Genomic DNA, 17,815 nt, shown 5'->3' with positions numbered 1-17,815 from the left:
AGTGGTGTTAACGACCACGCAAACCACGCAAATGCATGGGGCCCTGCAGGCTTGGGGGGCCACTGCTGGCCACAAGCGGTTAATTCATTTGATGACTCATCCTTTTGACCTCATTTACTAGTAACTGACAAAGCAGAAGGAAACAACCATGAAGCGCACGTATCCAAGCGGCGCTCAAAAACAAAAGAAAATAAAAGAGAAAAAATCCAATACTGAAAGTTTGCCAAAGCTTCCAAGTTTTTTCTCCCTAAAAAATCAAAATGAAATGTGATAACGTTACCCCCAATACCCAGACCGCATCACACGATCGGGTGGTAAGCGAAGCCGTGCTTTCTTGATGACCCAGCACTTTGGCCTGAGAAAATAACTGACCAACAAAGATGCAGCATTGTCAAATGGGGACCAGTTCAGAAAAAATTATTTTGTTCACGTCAGATCACTGCGGACTGTTATTACCAAAAAAAGGAAAAATGAGGAGAAAACACAGAGAAATTGGTTAGTTTATTCAGTCAGTAGTGATTCTGTGTTCTGCTTCTGTTGCAAGCTCTTTGAAAGGGGAAGCATATTTTCATGGAGAAGTGGTGGATTTCACTCGTGGATCAATATCCACAGTCACTTAAAAGAGCATGAAAAAAGCAAAGTGCACCGCGCAAATATACAAACCTGGTGCGAATTAGAAGAGAGACTGAAATCAGGAAAAACTATTGACAGTGAGAATCAGGAATTACATGCTCTTGAAACACTGCATTGGAAGGCTGTGTTAAGCAGAATAATTGCTATTGTCTGTCATTTAGCAGAATGCAACCAGGCACTAAGAGGGTATTCAGAAAAACTTTTTGAGCCCCATAATGGCAACTGTCTTGGACAGGTAGAGCTCATGAGAAGAAGTGAGAAAAAGAAGATCAAAGATCACTGTTTTAGTAATATCATCCAAAATGAGCTCATTGCATTAGTTGGAGAGAAAACAAAGGATGCCATTCTTCAGAAAGTTAAGAAGGCAAAGAACTTTTCTGTGATAATGGACTGCACCCCAGATATTAGTCACAATGAACAATTAGCCTTGGTGCTTCGCATTGTGAATTGCGAGTCGTTGGTGGGAGCAAACATTGCAGAGCACTTTGTTGGATTTGTCAGTGTGAATGACACCACAGGGAAAGGCCTGTTTGATACCCTAACTGAGCAGCTTAACAGTTTCAAATTGAACTTTTCGGATTGTCATGGTCAATGGGATTAATATGATGGGACACAAGCAGGAGTCCAGAAAAGACTGCTTGAGATCAACAACAAGACACTGTGTGTTCCCTGCAGCAGTCATTCACTGAAATTGGTTCTGGCTGATGCTGCTAAGTCATCTCTGCTTTCTGTGACATTTTTTGGCATTCTTCAACTTCTGTATAACATCTTCAGCTCATCAGTACAATGCTGGTCAATCCTGCAAAGCCATGTGAAGCTCACTGTCAAAAATCTGTCAACAACAAGATGGCAATATCGCATTGACAGTTTACAAGCATATGCCACCAGTTGCCTGAGATGGTAGAGGCCTTAACTGCACTTGGTGAACATGCAGCAGAAAAGAAGGATGGAGAAACTTTGTCTGTGGCACAGAATCTGTGTAAGGAACTGACATCCTGGTGGTTTGTTCTTTGTGTTGTGATCTGGTACAATGTACTGTATCAGATTAACCAAGTAAGTAAACTTCTGCAGAGTCCCAGCATGTCAATCGATGTTCTCAAACGGGAAACAGAAAATGTCAAACATTTTCTCCAGGAGTAAATGGTCCTGACTTTGCTCGGGGCCCCCAAAATGATAAACCCGCCCCGACTACATCTACAGTATATTCTACCCTCTTCTGCCAACCAAGACAAGAGCCTTTTGTATATGAAGTAGTTCAATTAGACAAGAAAAATAAGAAAAACCCAAAAGGCAATGAGTGTTAATCAAAATTTTATTATTATTTTTATTTATTTTTTGTATAAAACAAGGTCATACACAAATGCCTGGATTTTCTATAATGTGTGAAAATTCTGTCTGATCTCACAAAAGTTCATGCCAACTGAAAAGCTAAATTAATGATTGAGCCATGGGCACAGTAAATCTCATTTAATATGATTTATTCTCTTCATGAAATCTTATAGCATAGCTTCTTGTACTTGCATTAAAGACACATATGTTGTGAAGGCTTGATTCGGATATATCAGGCATAGAGTTAGGGTTTAAACAATATTTAAGCTGTTGCTCCAGGGATGCTTTTCCGCAAACCAGTAGATAGTTGGTACCACAAGGAAGGCAATAGACTGTATAGTTATCACCTGAGCAGGGTTTGATCCCTCCCACCAAACTATACAACCTACTACCTCACCCCGTCAAAGCACCAAAATGCGGTTTTGTAATGATTTATTCTCTGCACTTGTTTTCAGGATTCCCATGACAGCATGTCCTCGCCAACATGTAGCATCTGCCATTAATAATTCAATTTAACCGGTTCTTTCGGACTGTTCGTTTCAATGACATTTTTTTTTTGTCCTTGTCTATTAGCTATCTTTATGCTTGTGTACTCCTACCAAAGATATTGATGACTCATCTTGCACTACACAGATTTGTTGTCCAATCAAATGCTCTCTAGAATGAAAATGTCCCTCCCCCTAATAGCACCTGCAACCAACAAATAGTAGCTATCATGGTTCATGGCTGTGATGTAACTAAAGCCTTTTCAAAATGTTCTACCCCAAGTTACTGTTTCAGTATGAAATATGTCAAAACAGGAAAGAAATGCTATTTCATAGGGTCTTTAATGAAAGACTACAAGACAAACATTGTTACTGTGGAATAACATGCATTGATACATTTTTCAAAATTAGGCCAGAAATGTGTATTAAGAAAGTAAATTGCGTCACTTTTAATTTCATGTTGACTCTGCAATAATACCAAAGAGCATGGAGAGAGTGTTGTTGTATGTTCATTTTAAGGCCATATTATCCTTTCCAACTCAGTGAATGACCGAGGTTGCCTAGAAGGAAGTGTGTAAGATGGCTCTATTTCAAATGAGTCCATGTTGTTTGTTGTTGATTTGGCTGTCGCCTTAGGAAAGACAGTAGACTGTATAGTTATCTCAGTGAGAGAGCACATGACTCCACAACTATTCAATCTACTACCTCAGCCCCAAGGACAGCAGAATAGATGTTAACTGGCCAGACTGCAGACTGTTAGCATTTCTGTGGAGAGAGAGAAGTTGGTTAGCATAACCATACGGTGAAACTTTGAACATTCCAAGTTTAAAATGTTACAGCAAAATGACATCGTTAGTAACACTTTGTCAATCTTAAAAATGTCTAAATGTCTGAAGTTTACTAAATAACAAAATATCAAACAAATTATAGTAGACCTTTTTCTCAGATCTTTTGTGATTATTTTTAACTAACTGTGATTTTAGTGGATGTATGAAGTCAGTTACCCCCAAGTTCACACAGGTGTCCTAGCAGAGTGACCACAGACATATTCCACAAAATTTTACAACTAAAATGTGTCCAAATATGTTTTGCCCTAGTTTGGAACAATATTCTAACAATTGAAACAAACCTTCGTTTTATCATTTGAAACCAAACAACGTATTTTTGTGAAATATTTTGTTGGATAAGTGCTATTTTCTTGGTTTGATATTTTGTCATATAATACAATGACATTCATAAATTTTCAAGTGTGCAAATACTTTTTAGGGCCACAGTTTACTGTATATGCTATGACATCAACTGCCTGAATTCAGTCATGGAATCACATAACGAGAATCTTTCTAGATCACAGTGAAGGTTTTTTCTGTGTTAGTTACAGAAAGAAACAGTCGTTTGACAGCTCAGCAAACGTGTTCTCCAGACTTGAGTCAGCAATGCTTCTTTAAGTCTGAAATAACCGAACATGAAAGAGACTGTGGAAAACTGTGAGAGGAGTTAAACGTGTTGATCCAAGATGCAGGCTAAACGGGGAGTGCTTATTTTGAGAGCCAAAGAAATTACTCACTCATTCTAGCGAGGTTGGCATTAAATCACGAATAGAAATAAAAGTCTTGATCCTTCGCCAGTAACTTGTGCCCATTTTGCCAAAAACTGAGCTCATTCCAATGAGACAAGCTTGCGTAAGCTACACTTTTTTGTAAACAGACCATGTAAAACATGGCTTCCCTCAGCTGCCTCCTGCAGCTTTAACAAAGCTGTGATTCTGCTATTCTGCACATGAAAATAGAGGGGAAACAAAATGGCGTCATTTCGGCCATTTTAGGGTGCGAGTGCTGTGCATTCCCTATAACCTCTGCAAGGTGTGCCTAAAAACACGTACACTATTCTAAGGGGCTGTTTAGAAGAGTAAGGGTCTCCCTTTCAGCATAATGAGGGACAACATCGGGCATCAGCTCAACAACGAGAAAGCAAAGATTCATCCTCGAGTCAATAGCGTTCTTTCACACACAACAAAACGTACAGACATGCTGTAAATTCTGAGCATTTGTTTTCTTTAGCATGTACCCCATATGATAAAGTGAATTCAAAACAGAAGGGAAGTATCAAACCATGGGGCAGTGTTAGCATTCAGTTGCATTACACTAACAAGTACATTCTGGGTTTGAGGAAAGAAAAGTTCATGTTTTTATACAGTTCATTGCACATGGAATAGCCTTTCCTGAACACACTTATGGTGTCATTTCCTGTCATGGACTTTATATGTTTAAAAGCTTTCCTGTGTTGTATTTTACTCCTTTCAACCCAAGTTTTTCAGTGTTCAAACTCATTCTCTTTTAACATTGATCAACCAGCTAAGTGGTACACAGTTCGTTGCACATGGAATAGCCTTTCTTGAACACACTTATTGTGTCATTTCCTGTCATGGACTTTACATGCTTAAAAGCTTTCCTGTGTTGTATTTTACTCCTTTCAACCCAAGTTTTTCAAGTTTTTTGTGTTCAAACTCATTCTCTTTTAACATTGATCAACCAACTAAGTGGTACACTGACACGCAAAATCATTTGCAAAAAAACAATGAAAGCAGTTATTGTGTGGCGTTAAGAGGTGGATGTCTGTTTTGCATAAATAAACATGCAAATCTCTTCCAATGAACTGACCTTCAGCAATTTGTGAACATGCAAAAGTCCTCTTAACTAATTAGCATACACATGCTCTTTCTCACCCCAACTGGGGCATCAATGATTGAAAAGTTTTGGCACAAGATGCTGTCTTCTGGAACACAAGGGCTGAGAGTGATATAGTGTTATATCAGCCCCGGACGGCCCATGGATCGCCTATGGTCCATTCACTGGTGGTCCAGCGTAATTGTGCACAAAAAAGTCAAGTGCTGGCTGAAATTGCCAGTTTCAATTCTATTTGTATTTTTGATCAGTTCACCGGTCAAAAAAAAAAAAGGTTGTGCTTTAACATACCAAGTTCATACAATGAGTACTTTTGAGGAAGAATTTATCAATGGATTTGCCAAGGTTTGCCAGATTAGTGGCATCAAGATACTCCATTTGAGGCATTAAGTGTCAAAAAGTGTCAATGTCATGTTAAACAATTTTGCTGATTTGCAATTTCCCAGCATGCATTGCAACATGAATAACTTAAGCACATAGTGTTATAGGCTTATTTTTTTTGCTGTTTATTGACTTTATTGCTTTATTGACTTTATTTGTATGCTGCTATTGTTGTTTTTTGTTGCCACTGTTACTCAGTTGTTGTGTGGTAATGTTAGGAGCTCATCTTTTAACTTGATGAGGTTTGTTGATTGTCACCGTTATTGAGGTTTGTGTGTTAGGGATGAGGTCTATTATGCGTCTATGTCAAAAAAGTGTATGTACTGGCTTGCCTTGTAAGTCATACCTCTCCTCAGAGGCAACGGTTGCCCTTAACATCATGTAAAAATAACTAAAATAGTGCAAAAATAGAAATTTTCTTATTGCTTATTGATTGTTGGCTGAATAAGAAATTAGTAGTTCTCTCAACAATAATTTTTGCATTTAGTGAACAAACAAATTCACAATGATTTAACAAACCCAAACCTAAACACAAGCTAAGTCGTACGGTATCGTGCTATTTCGCCATCTCGTACCAATTATTAAAAGTTGTCATAAGACTACGTTGTCTCTTTCTGTCTAAGTAAGCAGTTCTTGGCCAGAATAACCTTATGCTATTAGTCAAAAGTCTGGCTCGGTCTGAAGACAAGGTGTTTGACTTGGATGTGACTCAAAAGTGGACTTGCTAGCTTTCGAGAAGGGTTATAACTGGTCAAACCAATAATCTCTTCACCAAAACAACTTTAGCTATGTTTCAAAATCTCTCTTTTTTTTTTTTTTTACAGTGTTATAATAACTCAATTTTAAAGTGTTATAATATTAAGGGCATCAACTTTATCCATCAGTTAAAAAAACAAACACATTTGTCTTATTATGGCATAATTAAAGAAAAGAAAAATCCACACTCTGTTATAACTTTCACCATTCAGATGCTGTTTTCTTCTTATTATTATTATTATTATTTTTTTTCTGTTTTGTTTTTGTTTTATTATCTCGCAACTTAGGCCACCAATTCTGTAGTACAGTCTGTGAATTATTTTACACGGGGACAACGTTTGATACCTTACCAGCGAAAGAGGAAATATGCTAATATGGTGGTCTGACAGATGCGGCATTTGGATTATTTTTAGATTATACATGGAACTAGTCTGCCCTTCTGTTCCTCTTTATGCTATAATCACCTTGATGGAGACTAACCAGTGCTTTTGGTGCTTTGCCAGATATTTAAGCCCATTTTAGCAGCACTTTAATATTTTTCATATGTAAATGACCTCTTTGGTAAATTCTCAAAATAAGTAATGCTAAGCAAACTCATTTTTATGACATGAGTGTTTAAGAGAGAATGAAGGATTACAGTATCTGTTGCTTTTGTTTTTGACAGTGTGGGTGGGATAGAATATGGAATCATAAGGTACTGTACCATAAATTAGGAATATATTCACAGGAATATTTAACTGGTATTTTTATGGATTTATCAGTTGAGTAGGTCTAGAAACATGTTAACTCACTGGTGTCAGAACACTGACTGTACTGTATAGTATACTAAAGGAGACAGGGCATATTCTTGAAAGCTAAATGTGAATCAAAAATATGATTATATCCATACGTTATCAAAAATACAGTTATCATATTGAAGGGGGCTTTACATTTGGCAAGTGATATGTGACTTTCATTGCCTGCTTAATTGACACTGCATGACAACAGTGGAGGAATAATTCACCAATAAAGAAAGATGATTTGTTTCAATTACGCCATCTTGTAATGTGTAATGTTAATTTCAGAGCAAATGGTATACATAATATTTGAATATACTTCCATCAATACTGACATACTGATCCAGTAGTATTTTTTAGGACATCACACTCATACTGTATGTGTACGTATCATTATGTGGAAAATGTAACATGTGGTAGCTATTAGTTAATACTAAATGTATTAAGTTGTCATGCAAATAGTGCTCCTCATGTGAAGTGCACAGAAGACTCACAATTGATTTCAAGTTTGATGTTAGCATGTTGCTAAGCTAATACCATTATACTCTAATAAGCATACAAATGTATCACACACAAATAGTAGGTAAAATATTAAATGTAAAGTTGTACTGAACTATTATATAGAACTTATATATTAAGTATATTAATAATAAATATTTATCTGGCTTTTCCGCCATCTTGGATGGATTTGTTTCACTTAGCTTGTCACAATGTGTAATGGGATTAAGAAATTGGCCAACACAAGGTATTTTAGAAGTGCCTACCTTTAGGAACAGTCTTTGCATTGGGAGTGCACATATGATGCTTTAAAATGCTGCCTATGAGGGAAGATCACTAAGTTTTGGAATGGATCCTGCGTCTCTAATACGCATTATGAATGACATCACAAAAGCATTATTTAATTCCTTAAAATCATCTGTTCTTTATTACATATATACTGTAATCTGTGTCTCAAATAGGCGTTAAACAGACAAAGGCAAAAATGTATTTTAAGATGATAACTGCCCACTGTCCTACGGAGACAGGATTGCGATATGCCTAATCACTCAATAACTCTTCTGCTTCTCTCAATAAATGGCTGCCATTTTTAATAGCCTGCTTTTGTTTGCATCACCTACTGTATGCCATACCAACCTAACAGCACAATCATAAGCCAAGCATTTTGTAGGTACTGTACAAAGGAACATCTTTCTGCTCCGTCTGAATTTGGTAAATCAGAAAAGATGTAAACAAATCAAATCTAACAAACAAAAGGCCTTCCATCTTACCCAGCGATCAAAGGAAACAGACGTTAACCCTTGTGATTGTCCAATCACAGGAGGTAAACATGCAAATCAATTAGCCTGCCGAACACTTCCCTCAGTGTTTTGGTTTCCAAGAACATAAGTGATTATGATGTTCTCTAAAATCTAACAACGAAAATGCCCAATGACAAGCTTGCATTAGATCCCCGGAACTGACAGGATGTTTGGCACAACCTCAGCGATTGAGAAATTGGCCGATTGGTACCTATTCTTGTTTGCATTTTAATTTTCTCCCTGCCTTTCTGTCTTTGAGTCTGTGAGTCTGGTGCCAAGAAAGGGGCAGTGCCTGTATGCCAGGCTGAATTTCAATGAATGGAGAAGGGGGTGCTGGGCAGAGCAATTCTGGTGGGGGGGATGCTGGCAGAGTAAAAGGCCACAATTGAAGAAGAAACAAAAGGGAATATAAGACAACGGCTCTGTGTGTTTTAATTTAACGTAGTAGGGGTGCTTCCCTATTTATAATCCCTTTGACTTCCATATAACCGAAAATGTGCATTCTTACCAAAATGCATGTACAGTGAGGTCCAAAAGTTTGAAACTACTTGTGAAAATCTTCACATTTAATATAATATTTTTCATTTAAATTATAAAATTAGAGTCAGTTGAATTAAAAATTAACATGAATTTCAAAATGCTTTAGTGTTCGATACGTCTCCCTTTTGCTTTTAAAGACAAAATGCATTCGAGTTGGCATAGACTCCACAACTAGATGATCAATGTTATCCAGCATAATTTCAGAATGTTCCAAAGAGAATCTTGTGTCCAACATGGTCAATATCACAAATTTGCTCTGATTTGATTACTTTAATGACATGTATTTGTTTATTCCTATGTGCTTAATATGCTTTATTATATTTGTTTAATCCTAAAACCTAGTTTATTTCCAGGATGAAAAATGTGGTCTCAGTTTTCAATGTGGTCTCAGACTTTCGAATCCCACTTTATGAGAAAGAAAAATATGAGTTACTGTATGAACAAAAAAGATAAGCAGTATATGGTACACTGTTATCTTTCTTCTTGCAATCTTCTCATCTTATCCTTTGTTTGTACAGCTGTAGATCCACATTCTCTGCACTGGTGAGCTCATACCTAGCCAACATTTCAGCCTCTAGTACTGAATGAATTGTTAAACGACTTGCTTAACTCTACGTTGAAGACTACACTGTGAAAGCGCAACAGAACATGGCATACTACTACCAGTCAAAAGTGGACACACCTACTCATACTTCATTATTATTAGCATTATTTAGCCACATAGTATATCTACGTAAATGATACACAAACATAGTAGCAGTATAACACAAAGCCTATTAGTTTAGGACATCTAGACACTGGAGTTTGTTACATCAGAGAATGCTGCGAATCCATTAATGTCAATAAAGATGGTGTTTTGCAAGGACATAGAGGAATAATGCAAGGTTTTGTGAAAGTGAGGCTCAGTCATGAAACCTAAGGTTGAAAATGTTTTGTTACAATGCACTCTGATGTACACTACCAGTCAAATTTTTGAACACACGTACTCATTCTTTATTTGTACTATTGTTAACAATTTGGAAGAATAGTACAATCATTAAAATGATTAAATAACACAAATGGAAGAATGAAAATAGCGTCATGTTCACAACCTGTTAAACAAATTAAAACTGTTTATTATTTAAATGGGTAGCCACCCATCGTCTAGATTACAGCTCTGCAAACCCTGGGCATTCTCTCATCCATCATCATGAGGTGCATGAGATGCTTTTTAAACAAATGTGTATTCTGGTAACCTGTTGACTGCTTTTCCCTCACTATTTGTTTCAACTCGTTAAAGAAAAACATTGAAAACTAGATTTCATTTTTGGTAATAAATTTGTAAATAGACACAACTGATAATTGTCTACAAAACGATAATGCATTTAGGTCTATATAAGCATAAACATTTAAGTCAAAAGGTTTCTAAGGTCATGAGAAAAATAAATTCAGTCAAGTGTGTCCATACTTTAGGGATGCATCGATCTGATACCTGGATCAGAATCGGCTCCGATATTGAAGTTTTTAGATGGATTGGATATCGGTCCAGTGAGCACAATCCAAATCCGATACTGTGTGTTAGTCATGTTCGTTACTGTCAAGCTCCAAAAATGATATAAAAGAACCATAAAAGCACAATTAAAGTAGTCCATATGACTCTTGCATTTTATTCAAAGCCACTTGAAGACATGCGATAGCTTTGTGAATTGCAAAAGGCTGTGTTTAATAATTAAATATACGGAGTGCGTTTTAGTGAATGGCACTGCTCTGTTGACACACATAAGCACGCTCAGGCTGATGAGGCTGTCGCAGCTATTTTCAGCCCTCAGAGGTTGCAGCTATTTTTGTATTTGAGCGCTACTCACCAACAACATCTCAGATGTAGATGCTAAATAGTTTGGTTCACTTATCATATGCATTTAGAATGGCACCGGAGGAGCATTTTACCATAAATTGAATAAGATGTGAATTAAACTACTGTGAACTAGCCTACATACAGATACTTTCAGGACTCCCTGGAGTGTTCCAACTGTCAAAATAAAAGCTTGAGGGTTTTAAAGTTAAAGGTGCATGACTGAAATATATTACTGTTGTATTTTAAAATTCTAAAAGTCAATAATAATAATAATTATACTTTATTATTATTTTTATCATTATTATTTGTTTACAAATTACAACAATATTTAAGTTGAATGGGTTCCAAAAATAAATGTGGGAATGAAAAGTGGACTGATCTCAACTAAATTGAAGACTTAACAATAAGTTTTTTCTTAATAGGCTATACAGTTATATTGAAATAATGTGTAGTTAAATGTTTGTGGTTCTTTACAAATAAAAGAGTACCCCCATCAGTTCCACACAGTGATGTATAGGTATAGAACTGATTATGAAAAAACAACAACAACATTGGTATCTGAATCAGCCAATACTGAGAATTCAAATATAGGAATGAATCGGATCGGAAGAGAAAAAGTGGTATCGGTGCATCCCTACTTTTGACCGGCATTGTGTAATATATTTGTATGAATAATTTTACACTACGTAGTGCATGAACCCTGCACTATTTAACAGCAAAACTCCACCAACAGCTCTTCAGTTTTCCTGTGTCATTGCTCTCAATTATTCCATCCACACATGTCTGTCGTTGTTCAAAATAATTAAGCTATTAAAAGGTGTAACTTCAAAAATGTCATTAATCATTCAGCTTATGATTGCCTGTCATCAACCTACACCAAAGAGAACGCCCATATTGCCTGCAAATTGCCTCCAAAAAGCAGGAAGTTGGGCTTGGCTTGACCTTGCTTGACTCTGTCACGCGGTCTCCAAAGAGTCAGCTGTTACTCAACGAAACTCAGTGATAAGGATTCTGCTTTGCCTTATTTATACAAAGACCTTGCAGATTAGACTTAGATCTATGCCCCATCTGGGCCCGTAATGTAACTTAGAGGCTCCGAGCATATGCTAAATGTCTGCACATTTGCGCGCAAATGGCAGTGTTTTTTCACCTGACATGAATTTTCACGGTGCTACTCAACTTGAACACTTTCATCATAAAACAAATGCAAATGAAGTAATCTAAACATAATTATAGATTTTTATACAAATCATTATATTCACTTAATGTTCTAGCATGACGTAGATTTAATTATACAGTAGATATGCGGTAAAAAGTATTTTTAGGGTTAAACTCACGCTTGTTCGAAACACTATTTCCAAAAAAAAAAAAATTCTCATTACTCAATAAATACTTTATGATATGGATGTATACATTAACAGTAGTTAAAAATTAACATGAACTAACAATGAACAATACTTTTACAGCATTAATTAATCTTGGTTAATGTTATTTTTTTTTACATATTTAAAATGTATATATGTTAGCATTAATAAATGCATATTGAACTAACATGAACAAACTATAAACTATATTAATAATTTAACAATAACCAAGATGAATAAATGCAGTAAAGCATATTGTTTATATATAGTTCATGTTAACTAATGCATTAACTAATGTTAATGTATAGAACCTTATTGTAAAGTGTTATCCATTTTTTTACAGTTAAGTAGAGTTTAGTATATATGCAGTAAAATGCAAGTATTTTTAGGATTAAACTTGTGTTTGTTCTTAAACTTCCTTCCTGCTCCCTATGTGGCGTCGGAGCCCAGAGTGCATCTAATTTTCAGCACTACAGTAAATGTAGGAGGCAGCCAAGCTGTATGGGAAAGGGGAAAAAAAATAGAGGGAGGGAGAGAGAAAATATGAAGATACACGATAAGTTCATCTGAGGAGAACAGGGGGAGGAGGAAAATGCTCTCCTTTCCTCCCTCCCTCACTCCACTTTTTCCTGTTGCCATCTCTCTCTGAGGAAAATAAACATGTATACGCAAACTTTTATCCCTCTTTGCAGAGTCTTGCGGTTTCACTGTACAAAGCAGCAAATTACCTGCCCTTCCTATCGTCTGCTGACAAGCAATAAAGCACAAAAAAGAAACATTATCCATGAAAAATCTTTACTCTCTGGCTAAAACAACATGCATCAGCACATCAAGATATTTCAACCCAACACCAGAATTTTTCATAGCTTTCCACTTTTGTTTGAATGCACTGAAAAAAATATATTATCACAGGGATAGGGATTTGTTAAAAAAGTCTTATGAAATTTCAAAGAGTTTGTATTAAAAACAATTTGAGTCAAACAGAAAAAACCTTTAAGTAAAATACACTTCGTACAGTAGTACACAAACACGTGGCACGTCACCGCCATCTTGAGAGCTTTTCTTTGTAACAATTTAAATGCGTGCATTGGATTTCAATTAAACTCATCAATGCATTTTCATTTTCAGTGGTCAATTGATTTAATTTTGTCTGGGTTACAGTTGACCGTGCAATATAAAAATCAAGTTTCAACTTCATTCTCTAAACAAAGGAGAGCTCAACAACTGCTCAGCCCGTTTGGAAGGAATTTAATGTGAAATTGCCCAAAATAACAAATGCACAAAATCGAAAGAATTTGACATATAAAAATGCATCATGCTGATGGATACTAACTGCCTTTTAATGTTAAGCTAAACTAACATTTAGTCTTGAACCAGTGCACTATAATACTATAAATCAGAATATGTCTCCTTGTCAAAAATATCCTTGTTTGTTGTATTCTATCTGTAATATCATATTTTGCATATTGCTTTTCTCCTCAATCTGTTAATTTGTTCTTGTCTACATAACAATTGATAATTAGTCCACGCATTTATACCCATTCTGACACATCAGTATTTATTAACATAAACTGTTGCATTTTCTCTATTTTCTTTCCCAAATTAGCAGCATTCATTTTCTTTTGGCGTTCATCTACAGTAAATTGCACTGCAAACGAAACAGAAAAAAAATAAATAAATCTAATATAAACAGAAAAGCCCACTTTTCTACTGAATACTTGAATATTATAGAATAGAATATGAAAAGAAGTCTTTTGATCGAATGCTCTCATCTATATGTGTTTATGCTTTCCTAAATGTACAATTTATACACACTGCTGAGTCTTCATTGGTAATTTCTTATAGACTCCAGATTTGAAACAAAAGGAGGATTAATTGCATTGTCAGTTGACACAACAAATCTGTAGGGTTTCAGGACAGACTTAAAAGCAATTTTGACTGCAGGCCATACATGAACAGTACTGTCATATCCAAAAACATCACTGTGTCCATTTCCCTCCAAAAGCATCAAAGCAGCAGCCAAACACCATATGAACGTTCAAACCTTTAAATGCATTTCAATCCTCAAACAAATTCAAACTGTAAAATCAACAGCACAGAACAACCCAAAAGTAAAGGAACGCATCCGCTATTCCAAATGCACACTTACCGAATTGACAAAATAACTTGTTTTTAAAACTATATGAATAAAAAGACAATTCCTCAAAATAGCATATAGTCGAAAAACATTTATGAAATGTATGTCAACAGTTTGTTTGACCAAACGTTATTTAGCGTGGTAGAAATGGCGGAATCTGAAGCGGACACGTTTACAAGAGGAAGACAGCCCTGAACAAGAGAGGCACAGCAGTGGGGCAAAAAATCGATACAGATGCTGTAAGAAAACTGCTTTAAAAGGAGAAAACTAATTATTTGAGGAATATTAAAAAGTACAAATGCAAGAAAAAATGGAATACCTGCAAGCTAGAAGCTTGAACATCAAAGACTACAAGAAGGCAGGGTTATGGCGTCGGGAAGAGTAGAAGAGTATAACGCCTATGTCGAGGAAAGAGACCCAGAAATGTGCTACCACCGAACATGCTCTTCAGCAGTGTTGTGGCTGAAGAAAGAGCTCATACAGCGGCCTCCGCTTCACCCGCCTCACCACGAGCCCTTTCTCACTGCCCACTTTGGCACAGGATGCGAAGTAAAAGACAGAAACTTAGAGAGAGAGAGGGAGAGAGAGAGAGAGAGAGAGAGAGAGAGAGAGGAGGCGAAAGAATGGGACTTTGAGTAGCAGAAAAAGAAAAGATCAAGAAGAGAGGGTTTGCCATGCAGAAATAAAAGTGAAATGGTCATAAAGGAACAGTTATCTGTATCTAACGTGCTAAACATGGCACGCACCATCTTTAAATCTTTTTTTGGGGGGGGGTGTTGAAACAGAGGGTTCACAACAGAAGAGTCGAGAAACCAGGCTCAGAACAGGTCGATACTTACGTGACTGTAGTGCCCTTTAGCCAAAGCATGTGACCAACCCATTCAGCTATTAGTCAATGCTTTCTGTGGTTTTTAGAGGAATATAAATAACCCACCTAAAGAAGTGCGAGAGAACGAGGAGTTGATTCTGCTCGCCCCTGAAAATGCAACGACTGCCTTTGTCAGCGTTTGGCATCTGTCCCAGGTAGTTTGAGCCTGCCAGTTATAGTCCCCGCTAATCATTACACATGTCCAGAGGCTGTTCTGCCACTGCCTGCCTTCTGGATATTTTTATCAAAGAAACATGACATGAGCACTCCTCAAAGAGCCTTCAGAGACACACTTTGTAGATCACATTTGCCTGGCTGACAATTCTTGCTTGACATAATTATATAAGTTGCACTTTGCATGAAGATATACAGTTGAGAGTAGCAAAGAAACATGCATTTAAATAAGCAGAGGCAAATTATTGCAAGTTTGCAAGGCTCTCTCATGTCCTCAAGTTCCTTACCTTGAAAGAGGAAGTGACTAAAATGTGTCAGTTGTTACAATGCCAAACTTCACATGGTCCTCTTCCTGGTGCAAGAATGTTCTGATGTAAAACAAGGATACATTTTATTGTATACAGATGGCATCGTGTCAAGCAATTCCACATTTCTCCAGCTTGTCCTGTCTGCTTGCAGGCAGTGTCCTAGGCAGCACAGTCTGTGACGTCATTGTTCCTTTGTTATTGATGCATTTACATATTTCTCATTTGGTGAACTCTCTGAACTCTTCACTTCCTAGCACATCCGTTCCCTGTTAGACCCTCCTAGAGTGGAAAAAAAGCCTCATCTTTTTTGATCATCTTTTTGATTGGCACCATGCCAAAGTAGGGGAGTGTAAAAGCACAGAAGGAAATCCTTGATGCAAACAGTCTCTTAGTTGCAGACGCTACAAAGATTTATTCAGTGCTTCTTCTTCCCTCTCCTACAAATTTGCTCCCTGTGTCTCTTCCTGTCGAAGTGAGGGAGGCTGTAAAAGTTTCAGCTGTGCCGGCAGAGGCTGTCTCAGTTGGCAGCGGTTCAAAACAGCCTTGCTTGCTTCAAAAAGCCAGCCTGCTTGCCAGCCGGGCGAGTTTGAAAAGGCCACGCTACACTCCGCCCATGAGAGAGAGAGAGAGAGAGAGAGAGAGAGAGAGAGAGAGAGAGAGAGAGAGAGAGAGAGAGAGTTAGGGCAAAGCTACACACCATGGCTCAGCCCTTCCCACCCTGCCTTACTTGGCAGTGCAGCTTTTTTTCCATGTTTTGGATGAGGGGAATCTAGGTCAGACCCCATGTGCCTGTCCTGGGACAGATCAGAGCACCTTTTCATGTGCATGAGGTGTACACCTATCTCTTGGTACTTACCGTTTCCTGCACATGCCATCTTGTCCACTAAAAGCAGGACCCTGACCGCTTTCTAAAAAAGCATCCAGTTACACGAGTACAATAAAGCGTACCTTTCAAAAGACACTTGGCTCACCTGCGCCCATATGGTTTTAAAGAAGTATCTGTGCTCTTAAGGTCTATGTAATGCATGTGCCCGGAAACGCATGGATTGGGCGTGCTGTGATGCCTGTACGCTGATTGTTTTTTCTGTCTGTTTGTTTTGGGTTCATGGCCCCAGAGTCATCTCACTTTCAGACCTGAAATGTTGACTTTGGCTTGGCGCACAACGCAGGTGTTAGTTCTGCACTTAAAACACACAACATTGCTCAAAATGACTGACAGCAGCTCTAAGCAGATGACTGTCACCAATTAAAATATCTACATTTCGTAACCACCTACAGAGTCTGCATAGAACATATTCCCACTACATCAATACTTCTCCAGGTTTGTCCATGGTTGCCAAAGGTTTTCTACAGGTTCACCACTACCGTTGAAGAGCTGCTAACTTCTGGCAAATAATTGCAGCGAATCACAAGCTCATTTGCATGTTTTGGTGATGGGGGCATGGTCGTGTATCTGTCTGCAGGAGAGAGAGAGAGAGCAGTAAGGCTCGTCACCTGGCTTATCATTATCTCTAACACCTGTTTCTTGTAGTAGTGATGGCGGAGGGAAACATAAAAAGGCGCACGAGGCATCAGAGTGACAGAGAGAGAGATATCAGAGAGAGACTGTACCTGTGTGTGCGTGCGCGACAAGAAGCACTTATGGAGTTAAAGTTAAATTAATACACCTTTCAATTTTTTAATTAGCAAAAATTACTTCCTTTCATAATGTAATGCATTCAGTCTTAATACATAGCATGTCTCTTAAGAAAAGATGCTATTTTTTTTATTTTTTATTTTTATTTTTTGGAGATCAGGAAAAAATTGTAATATCAAATTACAAATCTGTTTGATACAAAAGCACTGTTTAATTAAATAATCAATTTACCTTTAGCTGTCCCAATACAATATATGGCTAAATTGAATAGCCTACACAAAACTGAAATCCATGCACATTTTTTGTGTAAGCCTATTATGAGATTAAGAAATATCTTCATTGTCCAAAAAATTTTATTGTCTCAAAATAAAACAATAGAATACTTGATGGTACTACATCATGCCATGGTAGTGTCATCTCTCCAAACTCAAAACTCCACAAAACTGCACAGAACTACCATGTGTTCAGTGATGCACTGTTTTTAATTTGTCCATAACATTTATGCAGTTTAAAGACACTATATAAATAAAAATGAATGCTATTTGGAGTCTTCTGTGTTTTGCAGTATTAACATTTAATAACAATAAATCAATTATTTAACTAAGTAACATCTGA

At 37.1% G+C, this 17,815-nt stretch overlaps 1 long non-coding RNA gene across 1 annotated transcript; it reads right to left on the bottom strand.

Moving 5' to 3' along the window:
• Positions 1–1,929: 1,929 nt before the first annotated feature.
• On the bottom strand, positions 1,930–14,858 carry LOC127419731 (uncharacterized). Its single transcript, XR_007893716.1, has 2 exons — positions 14,534–14,858; positions 1,930–3,212 (listed from the first exon to the last, which is right to left on the bottom strand). It is a non-coding gene; the product is annotated as an uncharacterized LOC127419731 (long non-coding RNA).
• Between the last annotated feature and the right edge of the window lie 2,957 nt (positions 14,859–17,815).

The sequence above is a fragment of the Myxocyprinus asiaticus genome, chromosome 29, assembly GCF_019703515.2.
Source record: "Myxocyprinus asiaticus isolate MX2 ecotype Aquarium Trade chromosome 29, UBuf_Myxa_2, whole genome shotgun sequence".
Taxonomy (NCBI): domain Eukaryota; kingdom Metazoa; phylum Chordata; class Actinopteri; order Cypriniformes; family Catostomidae; genus Myxocyprinus; species Myxocyprinus asiaticus.
This window is presented reverse-complemented; position numbering and strand designations above follow the sequence as displayed.